Source organism: Chlorocebus sabaeus, chromosome X, assembly GCF_047675955.1.
Source record: "Chlorocebus sabaeus isolate Y175 chromosome X, mChlSab1.0.hap1, whole genome shotgun sequence".
In the NCBI taxonomy this organism is placed as follows: Eukaryota; Metazoa; Chordata; class Mammalia; order Primates; family Cercopithecidae; genus Chlorocebus; species Chlorocebus sabaeus.
In genome coordinates this window covers 33,481,517-33,500,782 of record NC_132933.1, presented here as the reverse complement: position 1 = coordinate 33,500,782, position 19,266 = coordinate 33,481,517, and the positions used below count along the sequence as shown (strand labels likewise).

Sequence of the window (19,266 nt, the reverse complement as noted above, 5' to 3'; positions counted from 1 at the left end):
CCCTTCCCCAATCATGGCACTGGGACATTTTACCTCTAGGAATAGTAAACAACTTCCCCTAAAGGCATTCAGTATCTTGGTGTCCATTCTTACAGGCCCTTGAGGGAGTGATATAACTTGTACTCTCCTCACAACTCTCATTTCTCCCAATCTTCTTGCAAATCTGTGCCTGAAGCTGGAAGCACAACACATGAACAATAACTAGCTTGATGCTTGGTGTTGAATTAACTTTTTTAAGAAAGCAGGCTAATAGGTTGGAAATTGTCCTGTCAATATTTTAGAATCTAGTAATACAAAAGACCTCTTCTAAAAGCACATTCTGTTGTGTTACACAAGCAAGGGGACAAAGGTGATTTCAGAGGTAGCATTCAGGTGTGAGCGTCATAACTGATACATTTGGACCCCTCCAAAGCACAGGCCACAAACAAAACTAGGACCTCTATGAGAACTGCAGAGTTGGATTATGATTTTTTATTTCAAGCCAAAGAATCTTGGTTTAGGCAAAATAATGGAGGGAAGGCAGAGAACAAGGAAGAGTCTCTGTCCATTCCCTTTGAACAAGAGAGACAAAAAAAATTAAACAAAGGATGTTTTAAAATCAAAAGGTGAAAGAGTCCTTGGAAACATAGGAGGAAGGAAATCCATGGCAATGGCTGAGCCTGGAGCTGTTGTTGAGGTGTGGGGAGCTTGATGATAAACAGCGGCTAGCAGCTGGGTACTGCCTCTGGAAGGTAGCCAGTGGGGCACAAGGAGGTAGCTCTAGCCAGCTGGGCTTTACCATGAAAAAAAAAAAATAAAGGAAAAATAGAACTCGGGTTCCTATATAAATCAGTCCCTAACATGTCCTTCCATAGCCCTCATCACGAGGCCAAGCAATAAGACTGCAATTTCTCTTTCCCTCTGATCCCTATCCTCCCTTTAACTCATCTGGTCACCTTAAGGGGTTTCAATGGGATTGAAATTATTTACAAGGAAGACAGGAAAGTCAAGACTGAGTGGAGGTTTCACAATCTCATTTTCCCTGGCCCAGGTCCCCAACCCCAGCACCTCAAGAAGCACAAAATATGATTCTATTCATTTTAAGCACAAGGAATTTCCAAGGATTTCTCACAAATTCCACAGGCCTACCCACCACATCAAAAAGGTCAACTCCAAAATTGAGTGCGACAGAAATATTGTAAGATGCTAAATTGGCTCTTCTATTTATTTATTTATTTATTTATTTATTTATTTATTTATTTATTTATTTTGAGACGGAGTCTCGCTGTCTCCCAGGCTGGAGTGCAGTGGCCGGATCTCAGCTCACTGTAAGCTCCGCCTCCCGGGTTTACGCCATTCTCCTGCCTCAGCCTCCCGAGTAGCTGGGACTACAGGCACCCGCCACCTCGCCCGGCTAATTTTTTTTTGTATTTTTAGTAGAGACGGGGTTTCACCGTGTTCGCCAGGATGGTCTCGATCTCCTGACCTCGTGATCCGCCCGTCTCGGCCTCCCAAAGTGCTGGGATTACAGGCTTGAACCACCGCGCCCGGCCTGGCTCTTCTATTTATTTAACATAGAGACTTAGATTTAGGAGCCTCTTCTTGGCTCAGCCCATTAGGTGAACACATTCTATAGTATCAAAGTTTTGCATAACTCTCCACTAAGTAAATGTTTAGTCCATTCATTCTGAACTGGAAGGAAGGGGATTAGGTGCCAGCTGTGATCCTAGTCAACATGCAGGATGTGATGAAATGAGGAAGTCTTCATGGTCATTGAGTTACTGTCCAAGAGTAGCAACCATAGCTAATGACAGAGATCAAATTTCATTCATCTCACTCTGCTCCTTCTCACCATTCTTTCCCCTATGAGCCATAGGAAAGACTCAATCCACAGGCAAAATAAAAATGATACTTTGAATAACTCTTTTAACACCCTCCTGATATTTAGGCACCATGCACAAACTGGCTTGTTCTCTCTCACAACTGGTAGCATTCTAATATTGTACATCAATATCTCAGTTAAATAGAATAACACTAGGAGGGAACTTTAATTAATCGTGATTGCATACTTATTGCAGGAAAAGATAAATAACCAAGAAGGCCACTTTTCCTCTGCCGAATCTTTTTCTTTGTTTAGCTGTTTCCATATGCGTTGCTTTATATAACCATTTAGAGAAAGTCTCAGGGATCAGCACACATTCAATCTAATAGCCTAAGTGTTTTTCAGCTAATGCCATGGCAATAAAGTTTGCTCTCTGGAGTGATGGCTCTTAGACACTGTATCAGTCTGTTCTCACACTGCTATGAAGAAATGCCCAAGCCCAGGTAATTTATAAGGAAAGAGGTTTAATTGACTCTCTGTTCTGCATGACTGGGGAGGCCTCAGGAAACTTACAATAATGGCAGACGGCAAAGGAGAAGCAGGCAGTTTCTTCACAGGGCAGCAGGATGGAGGGAGTGCAAGCAGGGGAAATGCCAGGTGTTTATAAAACCATCAGATCTTGTGAGACTCATTCACGATCATGAGGACAGAATGGGGGAAACCACCCCCATGATCCAATTACCTCCACCTGGTCCTGTCCTTGACACATGGGGATTATGGGGATTACAATTCAAGATAAGATTTTGGATGGGGACACAGCCAAACCATATTAGACACTACAAACTCGCAGTGAATCTCTGGAATATACCATGCTCATTTCTGACTATCTTTGCTTGTGCTGTTCCTATTCTCCTTTCCTCATCTAGCCAAATCATTTGTGTCTGTTTTCCTCTCACATTTTCTGCCTCCTTTCACCCATCTTCTTTTTCCTTCTGTTTCTCAACCTCACCTGCCCAATTGTCTCCCCTTCCAGAACCCCTGTAGACCTGAAGTATCAATCACTAATTAAGAGGCAACAGTCATGACTTACGGCCTTTCACTGAAACATAACTGTTTGTGGGTGTAATTATTATGTTCCCTACCTGCATGGTAAGCACTTGTATTTTCAGACTGAGTCTCCTACTCTTCTTGTTTCCTTCATGGAAGCTAGGGGTGGTGCTTTATGTGTAAGTTGTTGTTGTTGTTGTTGTTTTTTGTTTTTGAGAGGGAGTCTTGCTCTGTCGCCCAGGCTGGAGTGCAGTGGCCGGATCTCAGCTCACTGCAAGCTACGCCTCCCGGGTTTACGCCATTCTCCTGCCTCAGCCTCCTGAGTAGCTGGGACTACAGGCACCTGCCACCTCGCCCGGCTAGTTTTTTGTATTTTTTTAGTAGAGACAGGGTTTCACCGTGTTAGCCAGGATGGTCTCGATCTTCCGATCTCGCGATCCGCCCATCTCGGCCTGCTAAAGTGCTGGGATTATAGGCTTGAGCCATCGCGCCCGGCCCAGAGGTTCTTATTATGTGCCAGTTACTGTGTAAATACTTAGTATATGTTGTTATTTACTCCTCACAACAGATATTAGTGTTTTCATATTAAATTTCAGGAAACAGACACAATGCTCATTTGCCCAAGACTCAAACTCAGAGATGTCTGTGTTTTACTTGGTTATTCTTAAATTCTGAGATCAGGGCCTCCCTATGGGCCTGAAGGTTTCTCTTAATGTCTTTTATGAAAGCAAGAGACAGTATATTATAGTATACTAACTATAATGGTTATCAGCAGAGTCAGGAGCAATTTACATATTGTTTCTTTTTCTTCAATTTCCTTGCCTATAAAATGGGGATAACAAGCTTACTGAACAGGATTTTTATGAGGATTGAATCAGATATTTCACTGAAAGACTGAGAACAGAATCTGCCACATTGTAATCTCTGTTTACAAGGTTTAGATATTGTTTCTGTTATTAAATATTTTGAGACAGGATTGTAACCACCTGATGGGTTCTTCCTGCCTGATGCACAAATAAAGATCATGGCATGGTAGCTCTCGCCTGTAATCCCAGCACTTTGGGAGGCCGAGGCGGGCGGATCACGAGGTCAGGAGATCAAGACCATCCGGGCTAACACGGTGAAACTCCATCTCTACTAAAAATACAAAAAATTAGCCAGGCTTGGTGGTGGGCACCTGTAGTCCAAGCTACTCAGGAGGCTGAGGCAGGAGAATGGCGTGAATCCAGGAGGCGGAGTTTGCAGTGAGCCGAGATTGCGCCACTGCACTCCAGCCTGGGTGATAGAGCGAGACTCCATCTCAAAAAAAAAAAAAAAAAAAAAAAAAAAAGATCATGGCATGGTAGTAAAGAAAAGAATTTAATTGATGCAAGACTGGCCACGCCACATGGGAGATAAAATTGTTACTCAAATCAATCTTCTTGAGCATTTGGGGGCTAGGGTTTTTCACAGGCAGTTTTAGGGAGGGGGTCAGGGTGGCTAAGCAGTGGGTGCTTGCTGCTGATTGGCCGGGGGTGCAATCATAAGGGTGCAGGAATGGTCCTTCTGCCCACTGAATATCTTCTGGGTGAGGCCACAGGAGTGGCTGGCAGGTCCAGGTAAAGCCATTGGTGTCAGACAGGCAAAAAAAAAAAATCTGAAAAGATATCTCAAAAGGCCAGTCTTAGGTTCTACAATAGTAATGTTATCTGGAGGAGTAATTGGGGAAGTCTTGTGATCTCCAGAACAATAGCTGGCAATCGTTTATGTGTATACCTTAGCAGAATTTATCCTCCTAGCCTGCTGGTCTCTCATTAGCTTTAAAAGGCAGTTGAATTTGGGAAAGGGCTATTATCATTTAAAGTATAAACTAAATGTCTCTCAAGGTTAGCTTGGCCTAACCCAGGAGTAATTAGGGGCAGCTTGAAGGCCAAAGGCGAGATGGGACTTTGGCGTGATCAGATCTCTTTCACTGCTGTAATTTTCTTACTGTTATAATTTTTGCAAAGGCCGTTTCAGCCTCACTCTGTTGAGAGAGAGGACTAGCTGGATTTCCGAGGTGGACTAAGAATCCCTAAGCTAGCTGGGAAGGTGACCGCTTCCACCTTTAAACACGGGACTTGCAACTTAGCTCACAAATGGCCAATCAGATAGTAAGGAGAGCTCACTAAAATGCTAATTAGGCAACAACAGGAGGTAAAGAAATAACCAATCATCTGTTGCCTGAGAGCACAGTGGGAGGGACAAGGATCAGGATATAAACCCAGGCATTCGAGCCAGCAACGGCAACCCCCTTTGGGTCCCCTCCCCTTATATGGCAGCTCTGTTTTCACTCTATTTCACCCTATTAAATCTTGCAACTGCACTCTTCTGGTCTGTGTTTTGTTACCGCTGGAGCTGAGCTTTTGCTCGCCGTCCACCACTGCTGTTTGCCGCTGTCGCAGACCTGCCACTGACTTCCATCCCTCTGGATCCAGCAAGGTGTCTGCTGTGCTCCTGATCCAGCAAGGCACCCATTGCCACTCCCGATTGGGCTAAAGGCTTGCCATTGTTCCTGCATGGCTAAGTGCCTGGGTTCATCCTAATCGAGCTGAACACTAGTCACTGGATTCCACGGTTCCCTTTCATAACCCAGGGCTTCTAATAGAGCTATAACACTCACTGCATGGCCCAAGATTACATTCCTTGGAATCTGTGAGGCCAAGGACCCCAGGTCAGTGAACACGAGGCTTGCCACCATCTTGGAAGTGGCCTGCCGCCATTTTGGAAGTGGCCCACCACCATCTTGGGAGCTCTGGGAGCAAGGACTCCCTGGTAACACTGTCACCCAGGCTGGAGTGCAGTGGTGCAATCACAGCTCACTGCAGCCTCAACCTCCTGGGCTCAAGTACTCCTCCTGCCTTAGCCTCCCAAGTAGCTGGGACCACAGGCACACACCACCACACCCAGCTAATTTTTTTATTATTTATAGATACTGGTTCTTCCTATGTTGTCCAGGCTGGTCTCGAACTCCTGACCTCAAGTGATCCTCCTGCCTCGGCCTCCCAAAGTGCTGGGATTACAGGTGTGAGCCACCATGTTCAGTCTACTATTATTTTAATAGTAGTATAAATGGTATTGTTTTAAATGTCCTTAATTAGTGAAATAAAAAAGATAATAACCTATGTCAGGACCAATTTTATTAACTTTATTAGTCCCTGACATCTCCAAGTATCAGAAGCCCTGCCTTTAACTACTATACTTTGTATATGGAGTAGTTTCCCACCTTAAGACAATTGGTCTCAATTGCAACACAGAAAGGGAAGTGCTTCATTAAATGTCCTCTCTATCCAGGAAGAAATACTAAGCTTGCTGCCTGGAAAACACTACACAAATCTAGGACCCATATGTAAAGATGATGCTGCTGAGATGGCATGGAGGGGTAAGGGCACTGGGGTGGGAGGAAGAAGTATAACTGCCCAAGGGGTTTACCTTGCCCATTGCCTAGGCAGAGCTGATTTATAAAGACAGGGGAATTGCAATAGAGAAAGAGTAATTCATGTAGAGCCGACTGTGTAGGAGACTGGAGTTTTATTATTGCTTAAATCAGTCTTCCTGAGCATTCAGGGAGCAGAGTTTTTAAGGATAACTTGGTGGTTGGGGGGAAGCCAGTGAGCCAGGAGTGCTGATTGGTCAGAGATGAAATCATAGCAAGTTGAAGCTGTCTTCTTGCGCTGAGTCAATTCCTGAGTGGGGGCCACAAGATCAGATGAGCCAGTTTATCCATTTGGGTGGTGCCAGCTGATCCATCAAGTGCAGGGTTTGCAAAATATCTCAAGCACTGATCTTAGGAGCAGTTTAGGAAGGGTTAGAATCGTGTAGCCTCCAGCTGCATGACTCCTAAACTATAATGTCGAATCTTGTGGCCAATGTTAGTCCTACAAAGGCAATCTAGTCCCCAGGCAAGAAGGAAGTCTGCTTTGGGAAAGGCTATTACCATCTTTGTTTAAACTATAAACTAAGTTTTTTCCAAGGTTAGTTGGGCCTACGCCCAGGAATGAACAAGGACAGTTTGGAGGTTAGAAGCAAAATGGAGTTGGTTAAGTTAAATCTCTTTCACTGTCTTAGTCATAATTTTGCAAAGGCGGTTTCAGAAGTATAGGAGGCAGTGTGGCTTAACAGGAGGAACAGAGACTCTCAATGCAGAGAGAGGGTTTCAAATCACAGATCTGCCACTTACTGGATTTGTGACTTTAGGCAGGTTGTTTTAGCTTTCTGAGCCTCATCTGTACAATGGAATTTTCATGGTAGTTAGTTCATAGGGCTGAAAAGAAGATGAAATGAAAAGATTCAAGTAGAACACTCAGAACAAGGCCTGCCATGCTGTAGGTGTTTAATAAACATTATCTTCCACAATGATGATGATTAAGGGACTAAATTTCATGCGTGTCCATGTGAAGAGACCACCAAACAGGCTTTGTGTGAGCAACAAGGCTGTTTATTTCACCTGATGTAGGTGGGCTGAGTCTGAAAGAGAGTCAGCAAAGGGAGATAGGGGTGGGGCTGTTTTATAGGATTTGGGTAGGTAGTGGAAAATTACAGTCAAAGGTGGTTGTTCTCTTGTGGGCAGGGGCGGGGGTCACAAGGTGTTCGGTGGGGAAGCTTCTGAGCCAGGAGAAGGAATTTCACAAGGTTAATGGCTCAGTTAAGGCGGGGCAGGAACAAATCACAATGGTGGAATGTCATCAGTTAAGGCAGGAACAAGCCATTTTCACTTCTTTTGTGATTCTTCACTTGCTTCAGGCCATCTGGACATATATATGCAGGTCACAGGGGATATGATGGCTTAGCCTGGGCTCAGAGGCCTGACATTCCTGCCTTCTTATATTAATAAGAAAAATAACATAAAATAATATTGAAGTGTTGGGGCAGCGAAAATGTTTGGCGGGGTGGCATGGAGAGATAATGGGCAATGTTTTTCAGGGCTGCTTTGAGCGGGATTAGGGGCAGCGTGGGAACCTAGAGTGGGAGAGATGAAGCTGAAGGAAGATTTTGTGGTAAGAGGCGATATTGTGGGGTTGTTAGAAGGAGCATTTGTCATATAGAACGATTGGTGATGGCCTGGATGCGATTTTGTATGAATTGAGAAACTAAATGGAAGACACAAGGTCTGAATTAGAGAAGGAGAAAAACAGGTATTAAATGACTAAGAATTGGGAGGACCCAGGACATCCAACTAGAGTGCTCAAGGGGGTTCAGCATAATTACTTGCTTGGTTGGTGAGTGTTAGGGCTCTATCCTTGACAGAGTCCTCCTTTTTAAGTTGGAGGCTGAGCCTTGTGAGGTGTGTTTAAAAGACTATTAGTCCGTTCTACCTTTCCTGAAGATTGAGGACGGTAAGGGGTATGAAGGTTTCACTGAATACCAAGAGCCTGAGAAACTGCTTGGGTGATTTGACTAGTAAAGGCTGGTCCGTTATTGGACTGTATAGAGGTGGGAAAGCCAAACTGAGGAATTACATTTTACAGAAGGGAAGAAATAACCACGGTGGCCTTTTCAGACCCTGTGGGAAAGGCCTCTACCTATCCAGTGAAAGTGTCTACCCAGACTAAGAGGTATTTTAGTTTCCTGACTCAGGGCATGTGAGTAAAATCAATTTGCCAGTCCTGGGCAGGGGCGAATCCCTGAGCTTGATGTGTAGGGAAGGGAGGAGGCCTGAACAATCCCTGAGTAGTAGAATAGCAGATGGAACACTGAGAAGTGATTTCCTTGAGGATAGATTTCCACGATGGAAAGGAAATGAGAGGTTCTAAGAGGCAGGCTAGCGGCTTGTAACCTACATGGAAGAGGTTATGAAATGACAACAGAATAGAAATGGGCCTGTGAGGCTGGAAGGAGATATTTTCCCTGGTCTAAGAACCTTTGCCTTGTGTGGGAAGAGATTGATAGGTGGAAATTTCAGTAGGGGAGTAGGTGGGAGTGACCGATGAAAAGGAGAAAAACTGGCTGTGAGGGACAGAAGTTGGAATGCTAGCTGCTTCTTTAGCTACCTTATCAGTATAAGTGTTGCCCTGAGCAATGGGATCTGATGCCTTTTGATGGCCCTTGCTGTGAATGACTCCAGCTTCCTTGAGAAGTAAAATGGCCTTGAGAAGAGTTTTTATTAAGGAGGCATTAATGATTGAGGACCCTTGTGTAGTGAGGAAACCTCTTTCTGCCCATATAACAGCATGGTGGTGCAGGATATGGAAGGCATATTTAGAGTCAGTATAAATATTGATGCGTAGTGCTTTTGGAAGAGTGAGGGCTCAAGTTAAGGCAATGAGTTCCGCTTGCTGAGAGGTAGCGGAGGGGGGCAGAGTGGTAGCCTCAATTATAGATGTGGAAGATACTATAGCATAGCCTGCCTTTGCTGGTGAGGGGCAATTAGGCCTGGTGGAACTGCCATCAATAAACCAAGTGTGATTAGGATGAGGAACAGGAAAGAAAGTAATATGGGGAAATGGAGTGAATGTCAGGTGGATCAGAGAGATACAGTCATGGGGGTCAGGTGTGGTATCCGGAATAATGTGGGAGGCCAGATGGAAGTCTGGTCCAGGAACAATGGTAATTGTGGGAGACTCAACAAAGAGTGAGTATAGCTGAAGGAGCTGGGGAGCAGAAAGTATATGTGTCAGGTGGGAGGAAGAAAATAGATTTTAGAAGTTATGAGAACTGTAGAGAGTGAGTTGAGCATACTTTGTGATTTTTAGGGCCTCTAAAAGTATTAGGGTGGCAACAAGCCACTGCACGGAGACATGATGGCCAGCCTAAAACAGTAAGGTCAAGTTGTTTGGACAAAAAGGCTACAGGGGGCGCGGTCCCAGTCCTTGTGTAAGAATTCTGACTGCACAGCCCTGCACTTTGGCTGTGTGTAATGAAAAGGGTTGGGATGAATCAGGGAGAGCTAGCATGGGAACAGTCTCTAAAGCTGTCTTCAAGGATTGGAAAGAGGAGTGGGGAAAGGATTTAGGATCTATGGGGTCAGCTAGGTTTTCTTTTGTGAGTTTATATAATGGTTTTGTTAGGATGGCAAAACCAGGTATCCAAAGGCAAAAGGATCCAACCATGCCCAGGAAGGAAAGGAGTTGTTGTTTTGTAGAAGGGGTTGGGGTTTGAGAGATCAGTCGGACATGGTTGGCAGGGAGAGCATGTGTGTTTTTATGAAGAATTATACTGAGGTAGGTAACAGATGGAGAAGAAATTTGAGCTTTGGAGGGGGATACCTGATAACCCTTGGAGAATAAATGTTGAAGGAGCAGGAGGGTGTCTTGTTGAGAAGATTCAAAGGAAGTGCTACAAAGTAGAAGGTCATCAATATATTGAATAAGGTGAGAAGCGGAGGGGTGGAAAGAAAGTAAATCATGAGAAAGAGCTTGGCTGAAGTAATGAGGGCTGTCCCTGAAGCCTTGCAGCAATACAGCCCAGGTAAGCTGCTGGGACTGATGGGTGTCAGGGTCAGTCCAGGTAAAAGCAAAGAGAGGCTGGGACGAGGGGTGTAGGGGAATAGTGAAAAAAGCATCTTTAAGATCAAGAATGGAATAGTGAGTTGTGGAGGAAGGTATTGAAGACAAAAGAGTGTATGGGTTGGGCACCACAGGGTGGATTGGCAGAACAATTTGGTTGATAAGGTGCAGGTCCTAAACTAACCTGTAAGACTTGTCCGGTTTTTGAACAGATAAAATGGGAGAATTGTAAGGAGAGTTTATAGGTTTTAGAAGCTCATGCTGTAACAGGCAAGTGATAACAGGCTTTAATCCCCTTAAAGCCTGTTGTGGGATGGGATACTGGCATTGAGTGGGGCAAGGGTTATTAGGTTTTAATGGGATAGTAATGGGCATTTGATCAGCTGCCAGGGAGGGAGTGGAGGTGTCCCATACTTGTGGGTTAAGGTGGGGGGATACGAGAGGAAGACGTGAAGGAGGCTTTGGTTTGGGAAGAAGGGTGGCAATGAGATGTGGCTGTAGTCCAGGAATAATCTGGGAAGCAGATACTTTGGTTAAAATGTCTCAGCCTAATAAGGGAACTGGGCAGGTGGGGATAACTAAAAAGGAGTGCATAAAAGGATGTTGTCTAAGTTGGCACCAGAGTGGGGGAGTTTTAAGGGGTTTTGAAGCTTGGCCGTCAATACCCACAACAGTTATGGGGGCAAGGGAAACAGGCCCTTGAAAAGAAGGTAATGTGGAGTGGGTAGCCCCCATGTCAATTAAACAGGGGACAGACTTACCCTCCACTGTAAGAGTTACCCAAAGCTCAGCATCCGTGATAGTCCAGGGGGCTTCTGAGGCGATCGGGCAGCGTCAGTCTTCAACTGCTAAGCTGAGGAGATCTGGGAAGGAGCCGGCCAAGGAACGCTGGGTTTGGGCTCCAGAGGCTTTAGGAGCGGTGGCGATGTGAGTTGGACCTCCAGTGGGGACCCGCACAGACAGGGCATGGCTTAGGAGGAATCCCGGGCTGCGGGCATTCTGAGGCCCAGTGGCCAGGCTTTAGGTATTTGAAGCAAGGTCCATGGGGATGTTTTGAAGGAGCCCCTGGGAGCTGTGGCTTGGATGTTCTGAAGTTTTTGTATGCTGGAGACGTGGTTGTGGGCTGTCTTACAGCAGAGGCAAGTAGCTGTAACTCAGAGATGCATTGTCGCTTGGCTGCCTCTTCTCTATTATTGTACACCTTGAAGGCAAGGTTAATTAAGTCCTGTTGTGGGGTTTGAGGGCCGAAATCTAACTTTTGGAGTTTTTTCCTAATGTCAGGAGCAGATTGGGTGATAAAATGCATATTAAGAATAAGGTGGCCTCTGGCCCCTCTGGGTCTAGGGTGGTAAAGCATCTAAGGGTTGCTGCTAAGCGGGCCATGAACTGGGCTGGGTTTTCATCTTTACCTTAGGTAGTTTTTTTAAGCTTGTCATAATTAACAGCTTTGTAAGCTGCCTTTTAAAGCCCTTCAACTAGGCAGGAAACCATGTAATCTCACCTAGCTATACCTGGGGAATCTGCCTGATAGTTCCATTGGGGATCCTCTCGGGGAACTGCTCTAATGCCTTCCTGGAGGTCTGGCTCATGGAGCCAGTGGTTGTCAGCACGAGATTGGGCTAGAGAAAACTCTTTCCCATTCATCTGGGGAGAGGGTAGAAGTTAGGATGACATTTAAGTCACTCCAGGTTAAATTGTAGGACAGAGTTAGGTATTGGAATTCCTGTATATATTTAGTGGGGTCTGATGAGTAAGAGCCTACATGCTGGCTGATTTGGGAAAGGTCTGAGAGAGAAAAAGGCACGTGTAACCTGACCATGCTTTCAGCTCCAGCCCCCTCTCTAAGAGGAAATTGTTGGGCAGGTGGGAGAGGTAGTCACAGAATGAAACTGTAAACCAGACCAGGTGTGGGGATGGGAGGTAATAGAAGGGTTATAGGGTCGGGGAGCAGAGGCTGAAGAAGAGTTGGAGCCTGATTCAGCCTGGCGGGGAGCGACCTGAGGAGGAGCAGTCTGGGGAGGAGGTGAGAGGTCAGATGGGTCAATAGAAAAGGAAGATTCACAAGACTTAGCGACGCTTGGGGTTGGGACTGAAGGGACAGGTGGTAGGGAAAGAAGGAGGATTTGGGACAAGTCACATTGGGAACAGAGACTAGGGAGGGAACGAAGTATGAAAAATGCCTAGACATAAGGCACCTCAGACCATTTGCCCATTTTTTGACAAAAATTATCTAAATCGTGTAGGATGGAGAAATCAAAAGTGCCGTTTTCTGGCCATTTAGAACCATGGTTGAGTTTGTATTGGGGCCAAACGGTGTTGCAGAAGAAAATAAGACACTTAGATTTTAGGTCAGGCAAGAGTTGAAGAGGTTTTAAGTTCTTGAGAACGCAGGCTAAGGGAGAAGAAGGAGGAATGGAGGGTGGAAGGTTGCCCATAGTGAAGGAGGCAACTTTAAAGAGAAGGGTAGAGATACAGAGAAGGGGGTGGGGAGCAGCCCTGGGCCGCAATGTGAGTAAGCAGCCAAAGCAGGTGTCCCCACAACTGACTTGCCACCAAGGGAATGTGGGTGAATGACCAAGGCAGGCGTCCCTGCAGTGATCAGACACCAATGGAATGTGGGTGAATAATCAGGCAGGTGCCCCTGCAGTGATTAAACACCAAGGGAAGACTATCTTCCCGAGTCCGTGACCAGCGCCAGAGTTTTGGGTCCACGGATAAAATGTGTCTCCTTTGTCTCTACTAGAGAGGAAAAAGAACTGGAATTGGAAGGACAGGGAGATTGAAGGGTAGTGAGAGAGGCTGGAGAAGAGAGTGAAAAGACCGCTTACCCAATTTGAAATTGGTGAGATGTTCCTTATGCTGGTTGGTCTGAGGACCTGAGGTCATAGGTGGATCACCTTCACAGAGTGAGGGTGAGGACAAGGGAGTGGTCTCCCGAAGGAGTCCCTCTGACTCGGGTCTTCGGCGCCAAATGTCACACGCGTCCGTGTGAAGAGACCATTAAACAGGCTTTGTTGTTTATTTCACCTGGGTGCAGGCAGGCTGAGTCCAAAAAGAGAGTCAGCGAAGGGAGACAGGGGTGGGACTGTTTTATAGGATTTGGGTAGGTAGTGGAAAATTACAATCCAAGGGGTTTTTTCTCTTACGGACAGGGGCAGGAGTCACAAGGTGCTCAGTGGAGGAGGTTTTGAGCCAGAAGAAAGAATTTCACAAGGTTAATCACTCAGTTAAGGTGGGGCAGGAACAAATCACAACGGTGGAATGTCATCAGTTAAGGCAGGAACTGGCCATTTTCACTTCTTTTGTGATTCTTCACTTGCTTCAGGCCATCTGGACATATATATACGTACAGATCACAGGGGACACGATGGCTTAGCTTGGGCTCAGAGGCCTGACACTAACCATAACAGATAGAATTGAAAAAGCAGAGGAACCAAAAAGAGCCCACCACTCTCCTGAGCTGGGAGAATTTGCCCAGTATTCCAGGGATAGGTGTGTCCTAAGCTTTCACTAGGTAGGGTCAATGCCTAGCAGCTGAGCCAGAAGGAAGATTTGGGCAGACACTGTCACTGGTGAACACGTAAGCTCCAGAGCTAGAATACTACTCATGATGGTTACTGGCTTTGGTTCTTCTGTCTGGTCTGACACCCAGAAAGCCCATCAGACTCACTGCTATGAACCTTCTAGTGCCACAGCAGGCCAGAAACCACAGCCCTGCCTCCCCTTCTCCTGAGTGCCCTGTGTGGGTGTGATGGGGGCAAGGGTGGATTCAGTATTTCTGTAATGGAAACTAGAAATACCCAGCCCCACAGTAGTTGCATTCCAAAGGGGCAGAGCTCTGACTTCCTTTGTTTCATGCTTTTAGAGACAGTGACAGCAAGACCTCTCATAGGAAGTGCTAGGACCACTGGAGAGAGTGAATTCACCCATAGGCCAAAAACCTATGGGTGATCTTTCAGGCCTCGCTATAGGCAATTACGAAAGCTTTACCTGGCAGGGGTCATGGAGGGATGTGCCCTCCCCACATCAGACTTGATGCACAGCCAGTGCATTGCAGGCTGTGAATGGACTTGCAGTCAAGGACTCAGACATCCCTAATTGATCATGCTCTCACACACGTCTGCATTCCTAGACCAGATGCCTCCATTTGGAGTCCACCTTATCAGGAGCCTTTGGCAGAGGCCTTTCTCAAGCACCTGGGCTAATACCTCTTTTTGCCATGGTGGGAGTTGGGGGGGTGCCTAAAAATATTTTTTTCTCCATGCTGACTCAGTACTCAGTACTTTTCTACTCCTAGCCCTTCCCCGTCACCTCCTCCTGCCCCTGGGTTCATAAAATGGCAGAAGCCTTTTGTTCAGGGCTCGCTTAACAGTGAGATGATGATGCCCTGCATCTGTGCTAATCCATCAGACCCCTGTTGGAGCCACTCCATGTGGAAAAATGGAATAATGGAGGAGTTGGTACTTTTTCTGGTTCAGTCCTTCCTTATACTATCAAAGGAAGTGATTAAAGCCTAACTGTAACTTTTATTTTGACTTGTCTTAATCAACTACTCTGACACCCAGCAGCTCAGCTCTCTCTAGTTCAGCGGAGCTCTTGAAAAATTGGAATGGCAAGCTGGGTAGTTGATTATGAATAATGCCGTTTTTGAAGAGCAAAGAGCCTAAAAATTTCGTGGGGCAATTCACCAATGATGGGTGTAAGCAGACTTTGCAGGGCACTCCTGGAGGATGCTAATGGATCATTTGCCAGAGTCAGAGGGTCTGACCGGGCACTCTGTCAGTGAGTCCTGGCAAGTGCTAGCAGACCTCACGTGGCACTTTACCAGCCATGCCAATGGGTCTCAGGAATTGCTATTGTAAGTCACAGGGTATACTTGGAGGATGATAGAAAATGGTTCATAAAAGCTTTTGGTTCCAAGGTAACCATCGGTCCTCCTGTTTATCCCCATCACCTCGGCTGAGATAAACTAGTGGATCAAATTAGAGATCCAGCAGAGGGGCTCTAAGAAGCCACAGAAACAATTCCCTGGACACTGTTCTCTGATGATGGGTCCAGAAGTCATTGGAGACTCTGCAAACTGACTTGTACCCCAAAACTATTCCTAGATCTAAGCAATTCCCTGGGGCTGATGGACAACATGCCATGCAGCATGTTACTGAGACTCATGCTTCTAATAAAAATAATGTAGAGCTCTTTAGAATCACTTTGTCCGGTGATCTCACTAGATAGGGTCAGTGCCCAGCAGCCAAGCCGGAAGGAAGACTTGCTCAGAGGAAGAAACCATAGAGACTTGGCTAGTTTGCTTCCATTACGAAAAAGATAATCTTGTTAAATAAACTTCATAAAGGAAAGTGGCTCCTTGAGGGGTACATCACTACAGACCCCCTCCTCCATAGTGCCTTGATAGTGGCCACTTTCTCTGAGGAGGAGGAGCAAGGTGGGGAGATGAGACTGTATGTATACCAACGACCATCTCATTCCTCAGCTGGGTACTATTTGGTCTCTGACAGATTTGGTCCACACATCATGAGTACCTAGTTACTGAAATACGTGTCTCAACCACCTTCACAGAGGCTATGGAGGTCCTGCAGCCCTCCTGGTGGTTTCTTGGGTCTAGTATGAGGGAGTGGGAACAGTAGATGAGAAGATTAACCAGACTTAGATGTATAGGTTTGTTCGTGCTGCTCCTGCTTGTTGTCAAGCCCAATTAAGCCACCTCCTGAGGTCAAGTCCATCAATCTGCTATGTGATCCAGATCTTAACAGAGAAATTCTCAGGCACAGAAAAAGTGGCTTCTGATAAAATAGCAAAATTTGACCCCTCCCCTCCAAAAAAGGAGCATAAAAATAGTACTTGAGTGCCCTCTTCTGGACTATCTGGGCAAGGGCCTTCCCAAAGAGATCTCTGAGTCTGATTACTCAATAATGGAACCACGAAAGCAGATTGATGGGCTCCCCACTAAGAAACTCAAGGCCAAGTACCAGACTATGGGAATTTGATAAGTGGTCCCGCTAGGGTCTGCACAGTGATGGCCTTCCACCTCTCCTGGTGGATTTGGAGACAAATCAGAGATCCTGAGCAACTTTTGCTCTGACACTCAGCTTTCAAATATAAATAAGATTAGGGGTTACAAAGATCCAAAGATTAGGGGTTATAACCAAGATCCTTCTGTACCCAGGGGACCCAGAGGCCCTATGCCAAGGTTAGAGTTCAATTGAAAAGTGGAGAGGAATTGCACTTCTTAGCCCTTTTAGATACCAGTACACAGGTGACTGTGATCCCCACAAACCCTTGCATCAAGATGAGGAGAAAACAGATCATATTCTCCGATTTTGGGCTCCTACTAACCTCCATTGTCATGCCCCACTACTGAATGAAATATTGGTACTGATGTGTTTTCCATGTGTACCCCCACTTGCCTTTGCCCCCAAGCCCTGACAGGAATTGCAATTGTTATGGCCATCTTAGTGGGAAATATAGAAGACCATGGACCACCTGATGACCAACACCTAATACTGTTGTTTCCCAAAAAACAATATCAGCTGCCTAGGGGACAAAAAAAAAAAAAAAAATTGCCATCATTGCTGAGCTTAAGGAAGCCAAAGTGTTTCATGAGACTATTTCTCCATTCAATAACCCCATCTGGCCTGTGCACAAGACCTTGGTTTCTTGGAGACTTACCATTGATTGTAGGCAGCTCAGTGCATAATACCACATTTAGCACCAGTAGTACCTGACATTGTGACTATTACAAAGGCCCAAAACAGAGAGAACTTGGTATGCAGCAATTGATATTGCAAACGCATATCAAATTGTAGTCCCTAGTGTTGGAGATGGGGCCTGGTGGGAGGTGATTAGATCATAGGGGCAGATTTCCCTTTTGGTTTTGTTCTAATGATAGTGAGTAATCATGAGATCTGGCTGTTTAAAAGTGTAGCATTTGCTGGGCACGGTGGCTCACGCCTGTAATCCCAGCACTTTGGGAGGCCAAAGCAGGCAGATCACGAGGTCAGGAGTTCGAGAACAGCCTGATCAACATGGTGAAACCCTGTCTCTACTACAAATACAAAAATTAGCTGGGCATGGTGGTGTGTGCCTGTAATCCCAGCTACTCAGGAGGCTGAGGCAGGAGAATTGCTTGAACCTGGGAGGCGGAGGTTGCAGTGAGCCAAGATGGTGCCACTTACCCTCCAGCCTGGGCGACAGAGTGAGATTCCGTCTCAAAAAAAAAAAAAAAAAAAAAAGTGTAGCACCTCTCCTGTCTTCCTCCTGCTCTGGCTGTGTGAAGATGTACCTGCTTCCCCTTCTACCATAATTGTAAGTTTCCTGAAACCTCCAAGTCATGCTTCCTCTACAGCCTGTGTAGCTGAGTCAATTAAACCTCTTTTCTTTATAAATTACCCAGTCTCAGGTATTTCTTTATAGCAGTGCAAGAACAAACTAATACAGAGCAATTTCTTAAAACTGCTCCTCCCTGAATCCTCACTCTCACAACCAGAGACCCAGTTGCCATCTGCAATGGACTTAATTGTGCCCTGCCTCAAATTCCTATGTTGAAGTTGTAATCCTCAATGTGACTGCATTTGTAGATTCAGCTTTTAGGCGATAATTAAGGTTAAAAGAGGTCACGGGTAGGGTCCTAATCCAATAGAACTGGTTGCCTTATAACCTTATAAGAAGAGGAAGATTGACCAGGCATGGTGGCTCATGCCTGTAATCCTAGCACTTTTGGAGGCTGAGGCGGGTGGATCACCTGAGGTCAGGAGTTTGAGGCCAGCCTGGCTAACCAACATGGTGAAACCCTGTCTCTACTAAAAATACAAAAATTAGCTGGGCATGTTGGCACACCCCTGTAATCTTCTCAGCTACTCAGCAGGCTGAGGTAGGAGAATCACTTGAATCTGGGAGGCGGAGGTTGCATTAGTAAGCCGAGATCATGCCACTGCACTCCAGCCTGGGAGACAGAGCAAGATTCCATCTCAAAAAAAAAAAAAAAACCACAACAAAAACTGAAGATTTTCTCTCTCTCTCCCCTTCCTTCTCTCCCTCCCCACTCTTTCTTTCCACTGGAATGTGAAAGGAAAGGCCAGTGAGTACACAGAGAGAAGGCAGCCAATTGCAAGCAAGGAAGACGACTCTCACCAGAACCTGAGCACACTGGCATCCTGACCTTAGACTTCCAGCCTCTAGAACTGTAAGAAAATAAATTTGTGTTGTTTAAGCCAGCCAGTCTATGATATTTTGTTGTAGCAGCCCAAACAGACTAAGACGCCACTCTTGATACCTTCTTCTTTCTCAGCCTCACATATAATATGTCAGCATATCCTGTGTGCCCTTCCTTCAAAATATGCTCTGAATCTGGTTACTTGCCACTTCCACTGTTGCCACCCATAACCAAACTGCTATCATCAGCTTTTCCCTAAACACCTGCAATAGCTCCTTACTAGGCTCCTGCACTCATGCCTGATTCCCTCCCATCTGTTATCTTCATATTAGCCAAATTAGTCTTCCCCAAACCTACATCAGATCATGTTAGTGACAAAAAATAATACAGTAGCTTTCCACTGTACCCTAGGACTTGATTTAAAATTCTAAGCATGGCCTTCAAAGCTTTGCCTAATCTATCTCCTGCTTAACTCTTCAAACTACTGGAGCCTTTCTTCTCACTCCTCACCATCTAGTCACACGGCCTCTTTTGGAATATATGAAAATATCCCAGCTTGGAATCACTGCCCATCATCTTTCACCTGGCTCATTCTTATTTATCCTTCAGGTTCAGCTTTCATGTCCCTTCCTTGGAGTGGCCTCCCATGACCTACATCCTAAATTAGAAGTCTTTGTATTCTTTCTAGTTTTACCATGTTCTTTACATTGACATACATACCACCAGTTTTGTATTTATTGGTATACTGTCTGGCTCCCCAGTTGGGTGACCAATTTCATGAGAGGAAG

General features: G+C 45.6%; 1 protein-coding gene across 8 annotated transcripts in view; it reads right to left on the bottom strand.

The window, feature by feature from the left end:
• Window positions 1–19,266, bottom strand: part of RHOXF1 (Rhox homeobox family member 1) — a 127,340-nt gene that overhangs the window by 62,081 nt on the left and 45,993 nt on the right. The gene's annotated exons all lie outside the window — the stretch shown is intronic.